The sequence below is a fragment of the Bactrocera latifrons genome, unplaced genomic scaffold, assembly GCF_001853355.1.
Source record: "Bactrocera latifrons isolate USDA-ARS-PBARC rearing strain unplaced genomic scaffold, ASM185335v1 scaffold_39, whole genome shotgun sequence".
NCBI lineage: Eukaryota > Metazoa > Arthropoda > Insecta > Diptera > Tephritidae > Bactrocera > Bactrocera latifrons.
The window spans coordinates 873,469-896,261 of record NW_017537034.1 but is presented as its reverse complement, the minus strand read 5'-3'; the positions used below and the strand labels follow the sequence as shown (position 1 = coordinate 896,261).

Genomic DNA, 22,793 nt, shown 5'->3' with positions numbered 1-22,793 from the left:
AAAGATTGATTTGTTACGCTGAAAATACCAGTCTGAAGAAAAAATTAGGTGAATGGAATTCTGATAAAATAAATATCATCTGCCATATATTGACTTAGCGCGCTGATAAATAGATACATGTGTACATATATATGTACATGTATATGTATACCGACATAAAAAGTGAAAACCAATATTTAGACAAATACTAAAGGCAATGCACCGAAATATGGGTCAGTTTGATTAGTTGACAGAGCAAATAAAAACAATTGAAAATGTTTTGAACAAGAATAAAGTATAAGAAATTAAGTGAACGACTTTAGTGCTACTTTTAAAGGCAGTATGTAATTATCAGTGTGACTACATTTATGTAGTTATGCAGTTCCCAAAATTCTTGAAGTTACGTCAATCAATTTGATACGATAAAAATCCAACCGCCAAAAAAACAATTGATAATTAAAAATTTAATGAAAAATAAATTAAATTACAAAAATTATTAAAAATGTAACAAAGAAAATATAATAATTAGGAATGAAAGCTAATTAAAAATTCCTGGTGCGTGTTCGCAATTTATAAATATACACTTAATTTAGCGATGAAAAGATAAATCTTCATTGCATTAAAATAGTCTGACAAAAGAGCGATGAGTGTAAAAAATAGAATCGAAATTATTTAATATATTTTTCGCGGATATTAAAGGCTTTTCAAATCATTACAAGGTAAGTCAATTTCTTTAATGTTGTTAATAAAATATTTTCATAGATTATTTTACTTGTGTATTTTTCTAAATATTGTATATTAATCAAAGAAATTATTTTGTATTATGTCTACTTAAATACATATATAATTTTGATGAACTTTATATAAATTTGAAATTTTTTGATATAAAATTTGAAAGTACCTAAAAATACAAAAGATGGGGGACTAAAAATTATAAAATAATTTAATTTATAATTTTGACTGAGAAACATGGCTGAATTTAAATGCTTATAAAAACTTATTAGATAATACAAAAAAATATAGGAAAGCTTTAAATCTACGTTTTGAAGGGCTTAAAGCTTTATAGTTTTATAGGCCTAAAAATGATTATTATTAAAATGTATTGGATTTTTCATATCATTTTTTTAAATAATGGCATTAGTTATATTTCAGCTGAAATACACGTGTAAACGTTTCGTAAAGGTGACTAATTATAATTTTTTACACAATATTTATTGCTCTTACAAAGTTTTTTGTATGTATTCCCTAAGGCGATTCCATAAAATAAAAATGAAATATTGAGTCCACATAAGATAGCACGGAATGACGTATGGAAAGCACCAATCCACCAAAACAAAAAACAAAAAAATGTGTAATGGTAACAAATCTGCAAATCCGATAACACCTACAAATTCCAACTGTCTCTCACATACTCGTGTACGTTGGATTAAATCGGCTTAGCGTTTTAGCACCGTTGAAAGGTGCCTAACGCCAAAATTGCAGCGCCAACTTTGTCACTATGCACAACAAACACTTAGCAGCGCTTTGCGAGAAGCCGCCAAACATTGTAGTCTCTGCCTTACAAGCAAACCTACAAAGAACGTGCTGCTTTTGTTTTCAATCATTGACATCATCCGCTCAACTGCACCCTTAGCTAGCTGATGTGTAGGCCCGCGATGTGTAGACAATTTGGGGTTGGTAAAAATAATGTTCGAATTTGTACTGGAGTAAATCCAGTTTATCGGCAAATTTGTTCAAAGGAAATAAAAATGCATCAACAAAAGCAATTACAATATGCGTAAAGTTGGGAGAAGCAACAACAAAAGGAGTTAAAAAAAACATATTTTGTCATAATAGAAAAGTTTTTAAAAAAATGAACCGAAAAAGTCCCAGCTTACAAGTTAAAGGCTCCCTAACAGGCATCAACGTTGGGATTACCTGGGAAAAAAAAAACAATGAAAACAAAAACAAGCAAATCACTCCATCCTTACACGCTGAAATCCACTTTGTTCACAAGATAGCGTCTTCCTTTGTGCCTTTTTGAAGCATTGTCTCTTGTAAGCGTCTGCAATTTGCCCCAAACTTGCTCCCATTTCATTTTGTGCACGTTCTACGTTGTGTACCAGCCATACATACATATACTGACTTTCTAACGAAATGCCTGTCAAATTTTTTTCTTTGCAATACCTTGTTCGCTATCCCTGCTTGGCTGTTTTGCGACTTGCTCTTTTCGGTTGTCCAAAAATAATTTTTCAAAGATTCCGCGACAGCTTGTTGCTTCTTGCTTTGGTCTCCACTAAGAAAATCGCAATACAGTTGAGTCTCGACATAATAAACAGTTACACTATGTTCTTAACATTATATTTGATAAATTTTAGGTATGAAACAGCTGAAAACTGATGAAACTATGTGGAAAGATTTATGAAAATAATAGGTAATTTGGAACCAAGGTATCTAGTTTAAGTTAATTGAGTTCTAGCGAGTCAAAGCAAGTAGTGGAATCTCCCAATCGTTAATTAACTAAATCAAAAGTTGTTGAGCCGGTTCTGAACCACTACTAAGGAGATTTTATTTTGCCGTCTGATGATTCGGTCAGTCATTTCGGAACCGTTAAAAGTTTGCGAGTTTTTCTAAGGGATTTTGCACACGATCCTGGCGATCCTGTATGTACTTATGGTATTCCATCTCGCATTGATCCGCCTGTAGTATTAGTGATTTCCGTATTTCCTGTACTTGGCCGGTAGCCAGAAGTAAATAATATCTTTTTAAATGTACTGGTTAGAGAGTAGCCACAGTCTTCTTTAGTACTTTTCCTTCACTCTTTCATATTTCCCTTTCCTTGTCAGACTGTCAGTCTTTTCTTTACATAATTTTTGTAAACTTCTTACGCGTTTTATGCGAAATTACTTCCACTTTTACCTGGCAGTAAGCTCTATCTATCTGCATACTTATAATATGTAAGGGTTCGCTGTGGGTTGTATAAGTGTGTATGGAGTGTGCGTCAATTGTTGGCATTTGCTTATTAAATTTTTAATGCAAAAGCTCCTTGTGAATACTCGCCCTCCTTGGGATAAGGTAAAAGCAAGTAAAAAGTTCAAAAGCTGGTGAATTTTGTCTGTTAATTTTTAGTTGTGTTCTCGAGGGCTGCACTTGTTTGAAATGTTTTGTTTTGGTCGCTTTCTCTTGTTATTTGTATATAATCTTCCTTTGCTTTCACTTTTCCTTTTGTTTTGCTTTCATGTTTCATATTTTTTAAGGCACAATATTTTTTCACTTTGCCTTTTGTTTTTCTAGCGATTTCGTTGCTTTTTAATCTGAGTACATACTTCATAAATCTCTTTTACGTGTATTTAATTGCAGTTAATCTACTTATGCTTTTGGAAACAAGCTTTCTGTCACAAGAAGCACGCGAATTTTGAGTTTCGGGGGTGATTGCTTACTCGCTGATTTATTTACTGACTTTTTTGTTGTGAGTTGTAAGGAAAGAATTTAGTCTCTAATTACTGGCTCATACTAAAGTTAAATATATTTTTTGTTTCTTGGCTATTAAGCTGATTTTAATGCTAATACCGTTATGAATCCCGAATTCTATTAGCTCATTAACTCCCCTCGTGTTAGCTAAAAGCTACTAGATTTATTTTGCTTTAAAATTTTATTTTTCATTTTATCAGAAGAAGCACATAAATTCTTCAAACCACTCGCTTACTTCATTTAGTTCTGCTTACTTATCTGCTACACTACATATTATTTCCTTTTAACCCAAAAAATAAATCAAAATTCCCACTAATCATTAATGTTGTAGCCACGTGCATTTGTTGCACAGTAGTCAACTACATACATATGTACATCGTGCCTCACTTTTCCCATTCTCCGGCATTAGCGTTGCGCAATGAACGGCTAACTGACTGCTTAGGAAGGTGCAGCAGAGGCAAACATACGAAAATAAGAATGAAAAATAAATTGTTTTCTATTTTTTATCTTCTCTTGTGGCTCGTGCTTCACTGCTCAGCGATGTGTACGCGTTTTAATAGCCACTTAGGCTACAGCTCCATGTCGGGTTCAAATTTCTATTCCACTAATTTATTTTGATAAACAAAAAACAATTTCAAATCTTTATTTTCAAATCTTTGTATGTTTTTATTTTACATTGAAAGCTTTAAGATATTTAGCTTTAATTCATTTAATTTTGAAAATTTTATTTTCATATTGAAAAACTATTGAGGCTATTTGAGGCAAAAAACTTTACTTAATAATACCGAAACAGATTTCATATAAGGAAAGCCAATTTGAAAATGTTGGGGGATCCAGTTTTGTAAAAGCCCTTCAAAATGGTTTTACCTTGATCGTAGCCCTCAAATTTAATAAGAGTGTTGAAACAAACTCATTTTTTCTGAAAAAGAATGTCAAAAGTAAACTCATCGGCTGAGTCGTTAAAAAGGTAATCAAGGATGACCCTCATACTTCATTTTCTCTTTATGAACACAGAACTATGTAATTTTTATTAAAATAATTTGTCTCAAATTTTGTATTTCTAACCAAATTTCGAGTTCAGAATCATTGAAAAAGGCTTACGGTGGTTCAGTTTTATCAAAAACACAAGCCTACGAGTATTATAAAAGCTTCAAAGATGGTCGAGAGATCGTGGAAGACATGCCTCGTTTTGGACGAACCCGTGGAACCACTTTTCAGTCGATCGAAAAGATAAATAAAATGCCATGAAAAGTGTTAGAGCACTGAAAAATTATTGGCATAAGTGTATTACATCTGGTGGTGATTCTTTTGAAGACAAACAAAATAAGTATTGATGAATAATTAAATATTTTGCATTTTATTTACAACTTTCGGGCACTTTTTTGTCACAATATATATAGTTTATATTTAATTTATCTTATTCTCAATTTCGAATGTTAAAAATAATATATTTTAAAAGTATAAAATTTTATTTTCATGTCTTTGAAACAATATTCCTCAGTGTAAAATCTAATTTGTAAAACCCGTGCGCACCAAACTGAAGCAAATGTGTTAAAACAACACGAAATGTAAAACACTTGTTTGTCAATCGGCATTGAGTTTTCGACACTTAAATAAGATTTAGTGCAATGGCGATGAGCTCCGCGCGCGTCGCTGTTTCGGATTACCGAACTGCCGCATTAGCATTATGCGCGGAGCGTTGTTAGTGTCATCATTGCCTTCGTCATCGTCTCCATTTCAACTGCCTGATTTAGCAGTAATTATGCTAATGCAATGAATGGACTAGAAATACCTTAAAGATTTCTACAAACACTACGTTCACTTGGGCGCAGAGAGGCCAGACAATGCCTGTGGATGTCTTTTCGCTTTTCACGCTGGTTGAGTGAAGGTGTTCATGATTATTTGTAGTTGGTGTTGCTACTGCTGGCGGGGAACTGTCGCTGGGCGTTGTGTGTGGCGGCGCTACAGCTTAACCATTTAATGGCACCCAAATAATTTGTCAGTTGTATTTTATGGATGCTTGCAGTGTTTCTCGTTTCTGCTTCTTCTTTTGTTTACTTATTGTCAAATTTTCCAATGCGTTTTTTAATGAGCCCTATTGTATTGATATTGCTAATGGAGTGCTTTTGATAGTTGTGGCAGTGTTTTGTGGTGATATTTTAAAATATAATATAAAATATAGGTACTTAGGTAGGTATTATAGCTATGGCTTTAAGGCAATTAAGTAAATTTTTATTACTCTGATTGAGTAATCTGTTAGGATAAATATCATTAATGTGGGCTTAAAATGCTAATTTAAATCGATATTAAATTTTTCGTTACTCTATTTGGCAAAATACTGCATGGAGTGGCTTTAAATGTCATATTGGCGGTGGAATATACGTTGTTTGCAAAATCTGAAACTTAGATGAGGGTTCAATGGTCACATAAATGGGTTTTTGTATCAATCCAACAACTATTGGGAATCGCAGATCATCACCTAAACTCGAAAAGATAATATTTTGATCGATCGTTGATATAAGCTGATCCTTAAGTTATCTGGATCTTATAGAGTTGTCTGAATAAAAAATAATTGAGTCTCTATTCCCATTATCAAATCGTGGGCAAGAGTCAATAAACCGCAACTAAACGGTCCAAGTGACTGCCCTTTTTGTGCAGAGTGAACTCAAATCCGTTTTCCTGCTATGGTTCCTTTTCGCAAAAAAATCTTTTAAATTTAGTCGTTCTTATTTGAATTGTTTTTATCCTTATTTATACACTCTTTTTTATTAAAGAAAAATTTTCGAAGCCTTCTGATTCAATGGCAACGAAGAAGGCCGCCTTCATTCCGTTGTGTATTTATCTCGGATTTGTTTCTCTCCCGCCACCCCAAAAAAATTTGTTAAATTCCATCACAAATGAACCAGCAGCGGTAAAGTGGTGCATGCAACAAGAATGCGCGAAGCAGAACAAAGTGCTGAATACAAGCTTCGAATTCGCTTAAACAACAGTGACTTCGAGTCAAACAGATCCTGATTGAATGTATTTATGGATTCGATATCAGAATAAAGAAACTTTGGCATTTAATTTGGCATATCATCTGATCAAATTTCACTGATCCATTGAAACTGCGTGCAATCCAATTGATAAAAAAAAATTTTCCTTAGATAGACTCATATGACAAGACCTTAGACTTTAGCAAGAACGACGTTGAGTAGAGAAAATTAACAACATAGCTGACGACTACTCTCAAAGTTGGAGTGTTTTTAACCATTCGGACGACATGACCTAGCCAGCGTAGCCGCTGTCTCTTAATTCGCTGAATTATGTCAATGTCATCGTATATTTCCTACAGCTCATCGTTCTATCCACTGCGGTATTCGCTTTTGCCAATACGCAAAGGACCAGAAATCTTCCGCAAAATCTTTCTCTCGAAAATTCGCAACGTCGACTCATCAGTTGTTGTCATCGTCCATGCCTCTGCGTCATATAGCAGCACGGAGCATCAGTGACTTACAGAGTTTGGTGTTTGTTCGTCGCGAGAGGACTTAGCTCATCAATCACCTACTAGGTCCAAAGTAGCACCTTTTGGCTAGATTTATTCTGTGTTGCACTTCGAGGCTTCCATATTGATGAGATATTGTAAAATTTTGTACTTAGATTATTCTTTTTCAAGATTTATAGTCTATCTGGAGATTATTCTAAACTCTAAGTTCAACTTATACATTAAAGCTACATAGCTGTAAAACTAGTGAAGCGATCACCAAAAGTGGACTCAATGTGAGCCAAGAAGATAACGAAATACCTGAAAAAAGTATATTGATGTAGTTCTTGACAGTTCGGTTCCATTTACTTAGATTCGATTGCCTTGCACTTATTCATACCGCAAGCTAAGTGGCAACAAAAGAATGCTCTATAAAACTTTATTGGTAGAGGTAGGTTGGTAGGTTGGACCGACCTACTGCTCAACGAAAATATTATCGATCCACTGTGCTCCATATTTTCTACCACCACATCTCTCTTGCACTCGCGTACCCACACCACATACAATAACATTCCTTCCATTACCTCATCAATTACCGATCTTGTTCGATTACGTGCTGCATCGTCACAACGACCGCACCAGCAGACGCGCTCCATTGTACGCGAAATTATGTTAATGACTCGCTCCAGTCTTCGGTTAAATTGCGTTGCGATACCAACGAGCTGTCCGCTATGTAATGCATACTTTGTTGCCGACGGACACACACACATATGTATGTATGTACACGCAGAGTCGCAAAATTCACTTATCAATACAAAAGCGACGCCATAATGGCGAGGAGAGGAAGAGTTGGGCGAAGCAACATGCTGAGATTTGTTACAAATGAGCAAGTGCAGGGTGAGGGGCGGAATGACTCAAGTTATTAAGCGCTACAAACAAATGCACTTCTTAACTATATGTGGTTGTATATACTAATACTCGTATTAGTACCCAGACTATAAGCATACATACCGCCTCGTACATAAATTAGCGCACAATCAATTAGTTGGCAACATGCCCCATCCTCATACAAGTTAAGCTGACGGCGACTGAATGCCTTGCAAGTTTGTTGCATTTTACTGTGCCGCTCGCAGCAATGCATTGAAGTGCATGTAAATAAAATCAAAATCGTAAAAAGCAATTCGATTTAATTCGATCCAATTTAATATCGACTCCCCACTCAATTCAGCGCGACGCCACACTGAACTTCAACGAAACTTTCAGCGACTTCACCCATCGCTCGCTTCAGTCCCACTCACTTCACTGCTTCGCTAAGAGCGCCTCACTCAGTTATTTTCCGCGGCGCATTGACTTTTCAGCGGTCCAAACAATTTCAAGCATCTCACCATTCATTGCCTTGGAAACCTTAACGCCTTCCCTTCTTGTATTGTTCATTTACTTCGCTTTATTTCGTGCGGTATTTACTGCTTTTCGTTGTGCGTAAAAAACGGTAATGCGAAAAGCAAAACCAAAAAGTTTCCTTGCACAATTATTTGCCACTCTTTGCATTGTTTAAGCTTCCAGCCTCGGCGGTTTTTGCTTGATTTTAATTTACTAATATATATATATATGGTAAAAGAATTCCCGTCACCGCAACGTTGGGGACAATGCGACATTTTTGCGACCGATGCAAGCCTGCTAATTATATGCAACTATTTATGGGTTCAATGAACTTTTTGGTAAAATGCTGGTTATTTATTTAAGCCACACGTGTTTCGGTGGGGTCAGTAACTGGAATTGCACATCAGATGTCTCTGAATATCAAAGCCATTTCTTAAGCTAGAACCGACTACGCAGTAAAAACAGAAAACGTAGATCATAGAGAAGGTTCACGATGCAAAAAACGTAACTGTTTGCAGGGATACTCGTCCGAGATACGTTCATAGCCGAAATGATCTTTGTATCCTCTCAATAACTGTCAATCTAAAGAACTTCAGTTGTAACATATTCCAAGATTGAGTTTAAATCACTCAGAATAATTATATAAATATATTATAAGTGTTAGGTTACACTGACTGGCTGTCACGCCATACATACATAGATCTGGAAGTTCTTTGTAATATCTCCTCTCTTCATTATTAAAACGAACAAAAGTTTACGTCCTTCAAGACGTCGAGGCTTTTTGCGAAGTGAAATAGAGATTTCATGTCTACTTCTGCTACTTCATCCAGTTCAGAAACATAAGCGGTGTTCTGGCGTCTTTCTCATGCCTACTTCCCTGCACTTTCATCGTTAATAATGGTTGTGACGTGTACTAGGCCAATAACCGTCCCGAAGGCTTGAGAGCGTTTGTGTAGAACGCTTGCGTTCCCTTACACATGATCTTGTCGATCCTGAAGCCCCTAAAGCATTCCATATCATACTAATTCTTCTGTCAGCCCTTGCGGAAATTAATTTTTAACAACTTGCGTATTTCCTAAACTGATTCGGCAGTTAAGCGGACCGATCTAAGACGGGCAATAGATCCCGGTGACCACTCCATCAGCTATTTTTAAAATCCTCCGCGTAGATGTTGAAATTTACGTTGGAGGATCGCTTGCTCTTGCGCCGTCCATCCTCTTTTACCCAGACTTGTAACCTTCTCCCTCATATAAAGCGTGAGTTTATGTAGACTATTTTATCTTTCCAACCGAGTAGAGGCCTTCCTCTTCCTGTGTCGAATACTCCTAGTACTAGAGTGTTTTCATACATTCATCGTTCCATCGACTGTAGTACTTGCAGTTGCCAATACCCAAAAGATCATAAATCTTCCGCAAATCTTTTCTCTCGAACACTCCTAAGGCCGACTCATCTGATGATGCCCTTGACCATGCCTCCGCACCATGTAGAAGGACGGGAATGATGAGAGACCTGTAGAGTTTGGTTTTTTAAGAATTCTACTCAGTTAAATTCCACCAGGTTTGTGAAGTTTGTGGTGATATGTTGCCGAAACGCTGACTCTAAAGGTGCTATTGTATTTAGAATTGATTTGCGATTAAGGTGATTTATTAGGATTTTTTGGAGATGCAATGATTTGAGGTTTTTCTGGCTGTCGTAGTAAAAGTGATGGGTGTAAGCTGGGTTAGGCATATACAATTTTGTTAAGTTTAAGTTTACTTTGCAACATTTTAATATTAAACTTAAATTGTATCTCCCATATATGCAACATAGGGCAACAGCTACAACATTTTAAGCTTCTAACTTCCGGCAACAAATTGCTACTAAAGTATATTTCAGTAAAAATTCGAATACGCCACCAGTTCAATGGAAATGCCAATTGTGCAAATTTTATTAGTGTCGCTTCCTTCAACACTTCTTCTGTGGCAACAAAATGACAGATGTGGCAAAGTGGCAATGTTGCCGCAAGCGATAAATGAGGGGCAGGGTGTACGCAGAGAAGATAGGCCTAGCAGACGGGTGGCAAAGCAAATGGGTTGTCAGCACAGCAAATTTGTTTTTTTGTTATTTCTTTATTTAGAGAGAGGCACTTGCTTAAACAACCTTGTGAGCCGCTAATAGTTAAGTGTCGACCTTTTCGTGCGGCAAAGAAACACTATGTCGTAGCAACGTAAAACAAATGGTTTTTGTATTCATTTTTCATTATTGCTGTTTTTGCTGTTTGCTTTTCCTTTTTCTATTGTGGCAAGTTTTTTTTTTTTGTTATTTTAACTTTTTTTTATATATTTTTATTTTTATTTTTTTCCTTTGCGATAAGAGGCTACGATTGCGCGAAATTTCGATTAAATATGCAAAACGCATCAAATGTTTTAATGGGTGTAACAAACACGATGACAACAACAGCAAAAACAATAAAAAGTAGCAGCAACAACTACAAAAATATAGTGATACAATACAGTGCTTTTGCCAGTTTTAGCAATGTCTTTGCTTATAGCAACGCTTGTCAAGTCCATATCAACTGCTATTATTGTTTTTGTTTTTGTTGTTGCTTTTGGCGGCGTAATTTCTTTTTTTCAGTTTATTGGTACGTAGCATGTGCCCATGCAACATATACCGCAATTCTTAGGTTATTAGCCGCCAATGGGTTTCTTCTACCCTTTTTGCTGTTGTTGTTGCTGCTTCTACTACACAATTTTTGGCTTACATTCTGCCTCTTGCCATAACGTGCCGAGGCATTGTAAGTCCAGTCTCAGAGTCCAGCCGCTGTCGAAATAAAAACGTGTGAACGCTTGGCTGCCAGACTTTATAGCTAGTTATTTACATATGAACACACACATAGACATAAATACATATCTCTATGTAATAGCAATGCGCATATTTTTACGATTGCTTTACATGTCTATGCGACTTGGCGAGGCAAAAGGTAATAATTGCGTAAAATTATTATGTTAAATGCGTTGTTTATTGGGCAAATATGTAGTAAGAGGGCGAAATAAACGGAGAAAAAAATAATAAAAAAAATACAACCCATGTGTTGTAAGCATGACAACTTTGTGCCACCGCTTTTCGCGCGCTACTTAGTACCTGCGCAGACACCCACCGCCACCGCTAGTTTGTTGACAGCAAAGCGCCGCCAGCATTTTTGGACGCCTTCACCTTTAAAAATTTGCCTTCATTGCCAAAACAGTGCCGATTTCAGTGTTGTTGTCTCCATATATGTACTTCACCCACCTTACTTCGCTAAAAGTTTTTACCCAACTTGCCATGTACCTGCTTCTGCTGCGCGGTTGTGCGTTGGGAAAATGCTCAATTTCAATTCTTAGAATGCTTTTACAGCTTTTAGTTTAATTTTTATTCTTTTCCTTTACCCACTCACATTCATTTATTTCGCGTTCTCTTTTCCATCTCGCCGATTGCTTGCTTCGCAGGTTTTTTTTATTGCCAAACGCGAGTGAGATGAATTTTTTAATGCATTAGATAAGGTTCCATTAAATTTATGTGTTCTTAGCTTTACTGTATATCAAAGCGTTTGAAAATCCTGTTAGCTTATTTAAAGCTTTTTAATACGGCTATCTGAGAATCAGCCGTTTTCCATTTAAATTGAGGTATTTTGAAGCTCTTTAATAAAAAACTGTTAACATTCTTCGAGTGTCCATTCAATGAGATCCCATCTAGATCTTACATAAAATAGAGAGCACATACAATGTATACAAATACGCACACAACTTTCCGGCAGAATTTTATTGCAACAAGTTTCTTCGAACTGGGTGCTAAAACTGCGAAGGTTTACTTAGATTAGATAATACAATATTTGATTGATAGACGAGGAATGCACTGCGATATTAGGTTTGTTGTGCACTCTCCTAAATCAGAGAGACTCACCTAGCCCCAGCACATTGATCAAATTCAATATATTGCTAGGAGAAGCAATGTAATCCTTATATGGAAGAATGGATCCAAAGGCATTTTACGTACGTCTGGAGGCTGCTATGAAGTCTACTAGCAAGTGTTCTGGTGTTTCTTGCTCCCTGTCGCAGAACTGGCAATTTACGCAAGAAGTTGGGCGGCAAGTAATTTGAATTTACCCCTAGGGAGGTTGTTTACATATTTAAGCCTTCTGATGTTGTAACCCCCCATTACCAACTTGGCATGGCGTATGCCTTGGAGTTGTTGCAAATACCTCTCTCTGTCTACTCCTTCCTTCCGGACAACTCATTTATGGTATGGCGACCCATCGCGATGAAGGAATCTGGTCTTTCCATGTCAGTAGAGCTCATCAGTCAATTTATTCGCGGCTATATCTTTGTGACCAGCCACCAAGATGAGGTTCATTTGGTTCTGTTCCAATAGACAACCGTTCTCTACCCTCCTGCACCATTACCGTGTCGATCTTCACGGCAGAGATTGCTACAAATGCCGCCTAACTATCGCCAGTATGGTTGTACGTTCGTTGCGTTGGAAGTTTATCTCTATGCACCGACTTATGGCAAAGACTTCTGCCTGAAAACTGGTCGAAAAACTTCGTTTAGGTATGGAGGAACTTCCTTCAACGTTTTCGAGCCGTGTGTGTACACTGTTGTCATTTATATCAGTGTGTGTGGAGTGATATGAGCTCAAGCATGACTTCAAGTGCTGCCGTCGGACACACCATCTTTTTTGCTAAGTTTAAACCTTTTTCTATTAGGTCGCAGAGAGTGTCCTCTGACTATAACAACAATGTCAACCGCGTAACATTGACAGCGGATCCCCTTGCCAGTTAGCCACACTAGTAAGTCGTTCACGACTAGGCTCCATAATAGTAAGGTTAGCACCCTACCTTGTGGGCAGTCTCTTGTAGTGTTGAGACGAATCCTGGTGTCTCCTACTGTGGCTTCAGCTATTCTGTTGCCCAGTATGTCCTCTATCCATCTGCGCACCGGTGCTGCCACATTCCTTTTCTCCAGTACTCTGACTACGCTCCTATGAGACGTGTTGTCAAAAGCACCTTCGATATCCAAGAAGGCGCATACCATCACTTTGCCTCCTTCCAGCCAACTCTCCGAAGTTAGCTGGTACCGAGCAGTATCGGTTGATCCGCCTGGTCTGTAAGAATGCTGGTTCACATGCAAGGGTGCAATTTTCTGTGCCTTCGACCTTATTTCATGATCGACGATCTTTTCCATCCTTTTTAGTAAAAAGGAAGTTAGACTAATTGGCATGAAGGTTTTTACCATATTTTTTCGTAAAAAAATAAGTTAGACTAATTGGCCTGAATGATTTCGCCAGTGTATAGTCCTTCTTTCTTACCTTGGTAATAAAAATCAACTTCGCGGTCCTCCATATATTATGGATATATGCCGCTGCGAGGCTATCCCTCATCAGCCGAACAAGGTGTTTCAGTAGAACCTGCTCTCCCTGTTGTAAGAGGCTGGAAAGATACCGTCCACCCTCGAAGACTTGAATTTCTCAAACGAAGCGATTGCGCACTTGATTGAGTCCGCAGTAAATAGTTGTCTTGCGACTACCGAATTTAAGCGAGACGGTTTGTGTTGGACTACGGGTGGACATGTTTTTTTGAATGCTAACTAATGTTCTTTCGAATGATAATAACTATTCCTTATTAAATTTGAAGTTTCTGTGTTTTTTCTAAAAAAAAAAAAAATAGGGAACCACGGAATGGATCACCCTTTATAATGAACCTTAAATGCCTTAAAATTAAAACTAATTATGCACTCAATTAAAGGCTTCACACCATATTTCGAAAACGTGGCAACTCTGTAGTAAAATAATTATTGCATACATCTCTATATGTTTCTCTTTTAAATGTCATTTCACATATGGTAAAAATTATATAAAAATTCTCATTTCACTGTGAAAATATTCTCTATCTCTCCACACTCCGTGTAGATACTCTTTGCATTAATACTTTATGCAGAGGGCAAACATTCACTTTGTTTGCTAATCCCGCTGGGCATGCACTTTGTACATAGTAGTATATACTACATAACTGTTCTTAGTTCAATGCATATGCATATGCATATTTCTTGAATATTTGGATCCATGGCAAGGGAAATTGTACGAAATGTTGGATTAAAATGGCAACTTTGTCCATTCAATAGAGTCAAATACAAAACCCATTGCTCGGTTTAGGAAAAGTTTCGAACAATTGTTATTGTTATTATTATTTTATTTCGAACTTGCATTGCTTTCAACGCGAGCGCACCCACACACATACATCCTTACAGCTATAGTATATGTGAGAATTGCAGAGACAAACTTTCATAAATAAATTATCCGCGATGATGCAACAAACTATTTTACTATATAAATAAATATATTGCAACAATGTGTAATATTGCAGTATGTGTGTGTGTGTGCATTCTTAAGATCGTCCAGCCGTTCAATGAAGAGGCCACGCGAGACCGGCTTACAGACCTCTTAACAGCTACAATAAATAGAGTTCCAAACTGGCTGAAAGAGCGCAACGCAGTGGAAAAGTTGCAAGTTGTAAGCTGCATGTTGCTGCCAGCTGCCATCCGAAATGACACTGATACCATTTCGATTGCATGCCAAATGCGAAAGTGTGCGAAAATTGCAAAATAAATTCGCATACGAAATTTACGTACTGGAATTTGGCAAGTTTCATACTAATACGACCATTAAAAAAAACAACAACAACAATAATAATGGCAGTTTGCTGCAAAATATTTTTGTTGTTGCCTTTTCGCTCCAACAATTGCGATTTGCTATTTGTTTGCATTGCATTTTATGCGATTTTATTTGCGCGATTAGTTCAATTGTTATTGCCGCCAAACAATCGCAACAACACACGCATACACATACATGTATATGTGATATTTGTAATATGTGTTGCCTGCAATCTGCCACCCACCAGCAGCGTAGCCAGCGCGGCGTGGCGCTTCACGGCTGCTGTATGGCGCCACCAAAGCTCAGCCACCTACATATGTGGCACCGCTTGGCTCGTGGCTGTTGGCTGCTTGGTTGGCGGTCAATTGTTGCAAATGAATTGAATCGCTTGCCGCGCGCCAACTGCCAGCGAGAGTGATGTGTATCGCTTACTTTAGTTATGTGTGCAAATCTGCTGCCCTCTGCCCTCCTCTACGGCTTAATTTCAGCCATTAGTTTTTGTATTTTACTCCATTTCTTCTTCTCTTTCCTTTTGTATTTTCACTGCAATTTTTTCGCTCTTTAATTTTTTATTTTTCTATATTCACTTTTTTCAATTCCCTCATTTCGTTGCGCTATTTATTGTAGTTGCAACCCTTGCGCCTTCGCTCCATCCGCTGCGTTGTGTTTTTGCCTAATTGCTTTTTGGCATGGCCGCCAACAACCGTTAAACGTTCGTTGAGCGTGATTTAGCTAAGCGATAAAAGTTCTATATTTTCAATAGAAATCGAAAGAAACAACTTTTATTGCGCTCAGAATTTACGTTAGAGTATTTGGCGCTGTGTTTTAGCGATATCGCACTTTCGCATTTAATGGCGCTTTAGTTGACGGCTTAGCGCGCAAGCTTTTTAATGCAGAATACTTTGTTATTAAATTTTTTTGATATTTTTTTTGCATTTTCCGTACTTTTTGGAGGTATAAGAGAGAGTTAGAGAGGATTTACTCATCTAGTCCCATAAAGTACAATCTCTTAATATGAATAACTCCTTAAATATTTCTTTCTTATCCCTTCGAAACTTAAGCGCATTACTCGAAATGGGCTACTGTTGGTCTGAAGAGAGTTTAGGAATTTTATTCTCAGTACTCAAAACGGACCACTATTGGTCTTAAAAAAGATTAACCTGATAGGTAAGACTTTTTAGTCAGTAGTTCTATAATATCCATTAGCCTCTCGTTTGCCTTTTATGTTGTGAGAGCGATAATAAAGACTTATTAAAAGGAACATTATAAATAATTATTAAAAGCTGTTTTAGGTTTTAAATACTCTCCCCGGTTTCATTTAGATGCTTAAACGAKCTATCCTTAACCTCTATCATATTTTGATAACTGTTATTGCTCCCTAATCCTGAATCATATAAAGATGAAACTTTCGGTACCCATGCTCAAATTATTGTCTATCATAATCTATCCCTGCACTCTCAGTCCAGTCCAGTCCAGTCCCTTTCCTACATGTTTTCAACGTGATATTAATATATTTTCAAAACCGTTTGGTTTGAATGAAACCTTATTATACAGGCTACATAGATCTTCTAGTTGTACGAAACTTCGAGTTATTTGCTGTAAGGTATTTTGTACCGTATAATGGTTTTTTGTTTGGTTTATTTTATGTATTGATTGATCTTTGCTTTGTGAATATATCTCTAAGGTATATGATGCTTTTCTTTTTGGGTTTCGTAGACATCGGATTATTCTCTTAACAGCATATAACCGTTTCCAAATAGTGTAAATTTTGGTTTCATGTATTTCCTTTTTTTGAATTGCTGTAGGTATAAAACATGTAGTCCCAAGGGTTTAGTTACCTATGGAAGACACCTCTTTTGTGAAACATTATCGCATGAGTTTTGAGGTGAGGCTTCTCAAAACTTCAACTTCATACTGATTGTCGTTTAATGAACTTATAGGATTATGATAAACATAAGGACACTACCTTGATATTTCTATCTTAGGCAGGGGTATTACATACCCCTATGTCATGTCGTTGTATTCCTTTCGGTGAGTGTCAATTTTGTTTGAGATGTCTTTAATTCGTAATGTTTCATAGCGATAATAGGGATAATATAGGGTGTTATTTCAGTATGTGGTTTTAGCTGAGGAAGAACTTTTTCACTGATGGTCTTTTTGACAGCTGTTGCTTGATTTATTTTCAGTTTGGCACTGAACAGATTTACTCTGTAACAACATAAGCGAATCGAGGAAATCAACTCTAGTGGATAATGTGTATCCTCTGAGAGTCCATCCATCATCGCACGTAAAATTTGAATCTCTACCCTTACATTTCATCCAATATTTTGCGGAAAGATCTTGGCTTGCAGGCTTATAAATTCAACTCACGCTAGAATTAAATCCGAAGGACCAAACGGATGGCACGTTCCAGGAGTGAACCCAAAACGAGATATCCGCCAATCCCGATTTTCACTAAAGAATTTGGTTAGGCGATAAAGTTCACTTTTGGGTGACGTGAATATAGACGCCGTTCCATCCACAGAAAGTCACTGTTTGGAGTACAGGGAATTCTTGTTTCATATTTCTACTAAAATGAAACCGGAGGATGTTGATTATGAGGACCGCTGGTTCTAACAATACCGCTCTATATGCCTAACAGCATACGAAATCTTCAATTTATTTATGGAAACGGGCCTGACCTCCATGATCGTGTGATTTGACACCACTGGATTATTTTTTGTGGGATTATGTGAGGTCACTTGTCCGAATCATTTTTAAAACATAATGGTAAACCCTTATTTAGGGTGTTGCATTACGACGTTTCCACTTTTTTTTTAAGAAACAACACAGAAACTTAAGATTTAATGAGGAATGTTTATGATCATTAGAAAGAGCATTTATTGATACTTATTTTTGGAAGATTATCAGATAGTCTATTCGCTAAGTCCAGTTTTCGATTACTCTTTTGACTTGGTAATTTGCGAATAACACGCGTGATGTTTTGCTCCAAGGTCTGAAACGAAAAGTCTAAAGGTGTGATATCACACGATTTTGGTGGCCAGTCGAGCGGTACAAAACGTGAAATTATCTGCTCACCGAAGTGTTCTCTTAAAAAATCCATTTGATTGATGCGATGTCGTATAAAAGACTCACTCGTAATCTGTCAAAAAAGGCTCTATATTTCGTCTCAATTATTTGCATTATTCTTGAAAATATTTTTCCAATTCTGTAACTAATTCATACGCTTAACTTCACTCACTTCACAGTTATGTTCCAGAAACTCGTTTTAGCTTAAAGCTTTATTTGTGACTTCCCATGTCAATTATTTGTAAAGTAATGTAACTTAGTTATTAAAAAATATGTTTACATGTCAGCTTGTATAACTCCAAATGCGCTTGCTTTCAACAAAATGTCACTTTGTTCTACTTAAATCAGGAAATGTTAAAATCCATGAAGCTTGACAAGCTAGCGAGCAAGCTAACATAAGCGCAAACCGAAAAGCTTTGATAGAATCAAACGCTCAACACCAGCGGACCGCATTGACCACCTGAGATATATCTAACTAAATGTTCACGTTGCATTTCGCGCATTTGTAAGTCAATCCCCGAAACAAATTTAGCTGCCTGTGTATGTGTTACAAAGACAATATGCAACACATGCTAATGCAGCAATAAATCGCGGTAAATGCATTTAAGGAATTAATAACATATATAACTTCAAAAGTGGACAAGCGAACAGTTTCAAGCGCCGAAACAAAAATGGTAGCAAAATGAAAAACTAAAAAGCAAAAACAAAAACAAAAATAAATAAATAAAAGCAAAACACAATGCAATAATAATAATGAAATCTCATAGCTAAGTTTAATAACAAAAGCCAACTGACTAGAAGTTGAGCGGCGGTACACACATTTGCCTTGGCCATTCCATTGTCGGCTAAATTGCGGCGTGTGATTTTGGAGTTGCTCATATTTTATGCAAACAATTTGTTGTTATGCTGGCTGTGGTTTTCAATTACAGCAATTCGAGCAGGCACAACAACATTTCGAACGGGAAGTAGCTTATTTTTCTTAAAGAAATAGCCACCCAAGCGCTAGAAGCATTGACTTCGAAAAAAAAATATAACAATTATTCAAAAAGATGAAAAATGTTTATCATTTGCGAAAAGTTACGAAGAAAAGTAAAAGTATATGACGAATTGGAAGATTTGCGCCTGCTATACTTTTAAGTTCTTCTTTGTTAATACTCAAGCTTATCGAGAAGGTCATTCTGTTGTTGTTGTTATAACGATTATCAGTCCCCGTTGGGATGGTAAGGGTTATCAGTGTTGTCGTCGATGTCATCTAACGGGAGGCCCAGGAAACGTGCTGTTTCGACGGGGTCGAACCAGAGGGAAAGAGGTGTTAGATGGGTGGGGTTGGTTGGGCATGCAAAGAGGGGGCCAGTGTCATGCGCAGACTCGTTGCATGCGGAAAAAAAAAGAAGAAAAAAAAAGAAAGTCATTCTCACCACTATCGGTTAAATATATCCGAAACAGACCTGGATCTTTATATAGCCACCGATCGTTAAGTAGCCAGGATTTCCAAATAATATACATATACGAATTATGTGCTGTCGTCCAAGCTATATGGTGAAAGATGACTTTGGAAACAGCCACGCAATGTTTTCTCCATTGCCTAATTTTGTCAGACTGAGATTGAATTCTGTACTGTCCGCAATTCTCCCTCGTGGATCCGGGCCTGTCTAACACCCAGTAAAAATGAAGGCAATTGTTCCTGATGACACTCTCTACTGCTGCCCTGTTTCTCAAGAAACTGCTGTCGGATAGGCGAACCAAAGTACCTGCCTTGTTTGTTGCATGACTCCGTCTATTTTATGTACATAAAAGATATAGAATGCTTTGTAGTCTTGATCTGGTATTTTTATTAACTGAAGTCATGGTAAGATTTATCTTGTGGATCGCTCTCAACGAATGTTAGAACTCGATTTTGTGAATTATTTCTTGTTTGTTGTTATTATAAAATCTGCCACATCTTTAGTTCTCCTTGGATGAGAATATTCTCTGTGAGACTTGCCCAAGCGTCGGTGAGATAAATTTTGAAGAATATGCCTTGGGACAAAATATAATTCAAACTGTTTGAAAAATATGATTATGTTTCTTAACTGTTAGCCCTATTGAGCAAGATGTAACACGTCCCTAACCTTGATGAGTTGTTTTTATGAACCTTCAGTTGCTCAAAAGATAACCAACAGCGCGTAGATGCATTTATCTTCTCTAAGTATATGCGTTGGTTTATGATTTTCAGACTTCTGTAACTACTTTACTGACTTAAGGGGGTCCGATGATAGAAGTCCTCTTCTATTTCGGCGGATCTTTTGCCTGCTTATGCGCTCTCCAAAAGTGCTCTTGACCCTTAACGATCCGAAACGGTTAGTTTCTTTACCTTCAGCCTTATCGTTATCTTCGGACCAATTTTTGAAAAGTCCGTACCGTTTGACATCTTCTCTTTTTAACTGTACCATCGAAAAAATAGATAGCTCAAACGGTAACAAAATTAAGGAGAAGAAATGAAAACGTCCAAAATAATTACGACGAGCCGAGATTGATATCAAATAAAAAGAAAAATGAAAACTTACATTGGAAAGTTTTCAGCTCCACGACAACAATGTTCGCACACACAATTATAGCAACAAATTGCAATCTCAGTGTGCAACTGACAGCTACCAACTCCAAACTGAGCGAGGTAACTAACCACCTTGAAGTTTTCGTAAACCCTCACTCAACACGGCCAACCACATTTCGCTCGAAGCTTATGTATTTATTTATTTTTTCTGCTTTCATTCCGCCTTTGCTGCTTTTTTGTTGCCATTATCTGGCGGAGACAGTGCCGATGATGAGCACTTATCTATTAACCCACACCCACGCACTCGAAGATTTTGCAACAAATCTGAGTAGCAACAACATTGAAAAGGACATTCAGGGATTACCGAAAGTACCAAAGGAAAGTTAGTAGTTTAGTGTCCACTCATTGAGCTTATGTTGCATGCCACATGCACAGACACAAAAGGCCGATGATAATGTCGATTTAAGTGAGAGCGCATATCAAATGCATTTGGCGACCATTATCTGCGAACGATAGTGGTCAGACAATCGTTCTTGGTAGAACGAACCAACGTAGTAGCTGTAGCAGAGTCCCAAAAGCAGCAGCCAATTTGTGTTACAAACGCTCTGCTGCAAGAGTTAAGCAATATAATCGCATAGTGATATCGTTCTGGTGGCTTGGCGTACTACTGACTTTCCGCTAAGTATCGCTCATGCCAAGGATAGCAAAAAAAATTCTTAACACCCACACCACCACTCTAAATTACTAAGTATCACTTACTTACTCAATTTTATTTCCGCTTTGGCATTATCTCTCTCGCCTGTCTTCGCTGCAGTCCACCCTCATCATTACTGCGTCTCATATCGCTTTCTTTTTGCTATGCCACCCTACATTTCGCATTTTTTTGTTGCCACAAATTGTTGCAGATTACTTATTTGTATCCATTCACGTCGGGTTTTTACTGCTATCTCTGTGTCCTCTACTCATTCGGCTCTTCCTTAAATTTTGGGGGATGCATTTTGTGCTTTGCTTTATCTGCATTTAACTTCCGATAAAATACTTCCGTATGGCTTCGTTAATGAATTTGTATTTTTACGCTATTGCTTGCAATTTAGCGTTGGCCTTTGTTCGCACTTAAGACCGCGTATTGTGCTCTCTGTTGGCCTCAATCTGTATAATAGTAATTCTTTGATGGATTACTATAAGCAGATTTATGTGTAAATCGATACTCGTTAACTATTTGTCGGCAAAGTGGCAAGAGACAGCTTAACTGCTTCGATATGGTCGCAAATAGCGATTGGAATGAGAAGAGCACGCAATTTTCGACATTTTCTTAGTCATTCCTTCTGTCTTACATCTCGACCTTTTGATACTGCGTTGAACTTTCTCGTATTTTTTTGTTTCAAACGAATGCTGGTTATCGCCCAGTTTTCCATGACTTTTCCACGAAGTATTTGAAAGGCTCGAGATCTATATGAAAGCAGGTCTTTGAAAACATTCTGAACGTACTGGATGCAGTTTCATTTCATCTTTTTGCCAAGAAGTGCAATCTAGGACGTAGAAAGTAAAGCTGTTTCTCACCTAGAACTAGACGAAAGTCCAGCAATTTTACGAACAAAACATCCAGTATTATAACTTTAAGAGAGAGGTCTGCGCATTCTTTTTTTTGAGCAGAAGTGATCTTATGGAGCAACATTGCAAAAGCTTTAAAAATTGAAGAGACTGATAAACTGGTCTTCAATATCATTTCTCATTCTTAAGTCACAACGACAAATTTAGCATATTGATAAATTCCAATATAAATATAGTACTGCTAAGTTCTATTGAAGCGATGTGATCCCTATTTGGAAACATGGATCCTAGAGCTTTTATCTTGAGCTTACAGAATGCTGTGCTGTCAATTAGCAGGTGTTCTGGGATTTAAGCCTCCATGAAGCAGAACTGGCAATTCACACAAGAAGCTAGACCCTTATTATGTAAGTACTTCTTGAGTTTGCAATGGCCAGTGTAGAAGTCAACAAGTAGCTTGAGTTTGTCCCTTGGGAGGACATATTTAAGCCTTTTATAGTTGTAATCACCCATTAGTAATTTGGCAGGACCCCTTACCCTCCCAACCCACTCCTTCATCCTTGCGGAGCAGCTCCGTTATGATATGGGGACCAACCGCTTTGAATGATTTGGGTCGTCAACCAGTTCATTCCCGGCTATACCTTTGTTAGTGGGCTCCCAGATATGGTGCACCATTCAGCCTTTACTGCTGAGGGAACTTCTTAGTGA

General features: G+C 37.3%; 1 protein-coding gene across 1 annotated transcript in view; it reads left to right on the top strand.

Annotated features, from left to right (window-relative positions):
* Positions 1–573: 573 nt before the first annotated feature.
* The window catches only part of LOC108972283 (kinesin-like protein CG14535), a 239,412-nt gene continuing 217,192 nt past the window's right edge, over positions 574–22,793 (top strand). Inside the window, exon 1 of the mRNA XM_018938832.1 lies at positions 574–698. The gene's annotated coding sequence lies outside the window, so the exon portion shown is untranslated. The remainder of the gene's footprint in view (positions 699–22,793) is intronic.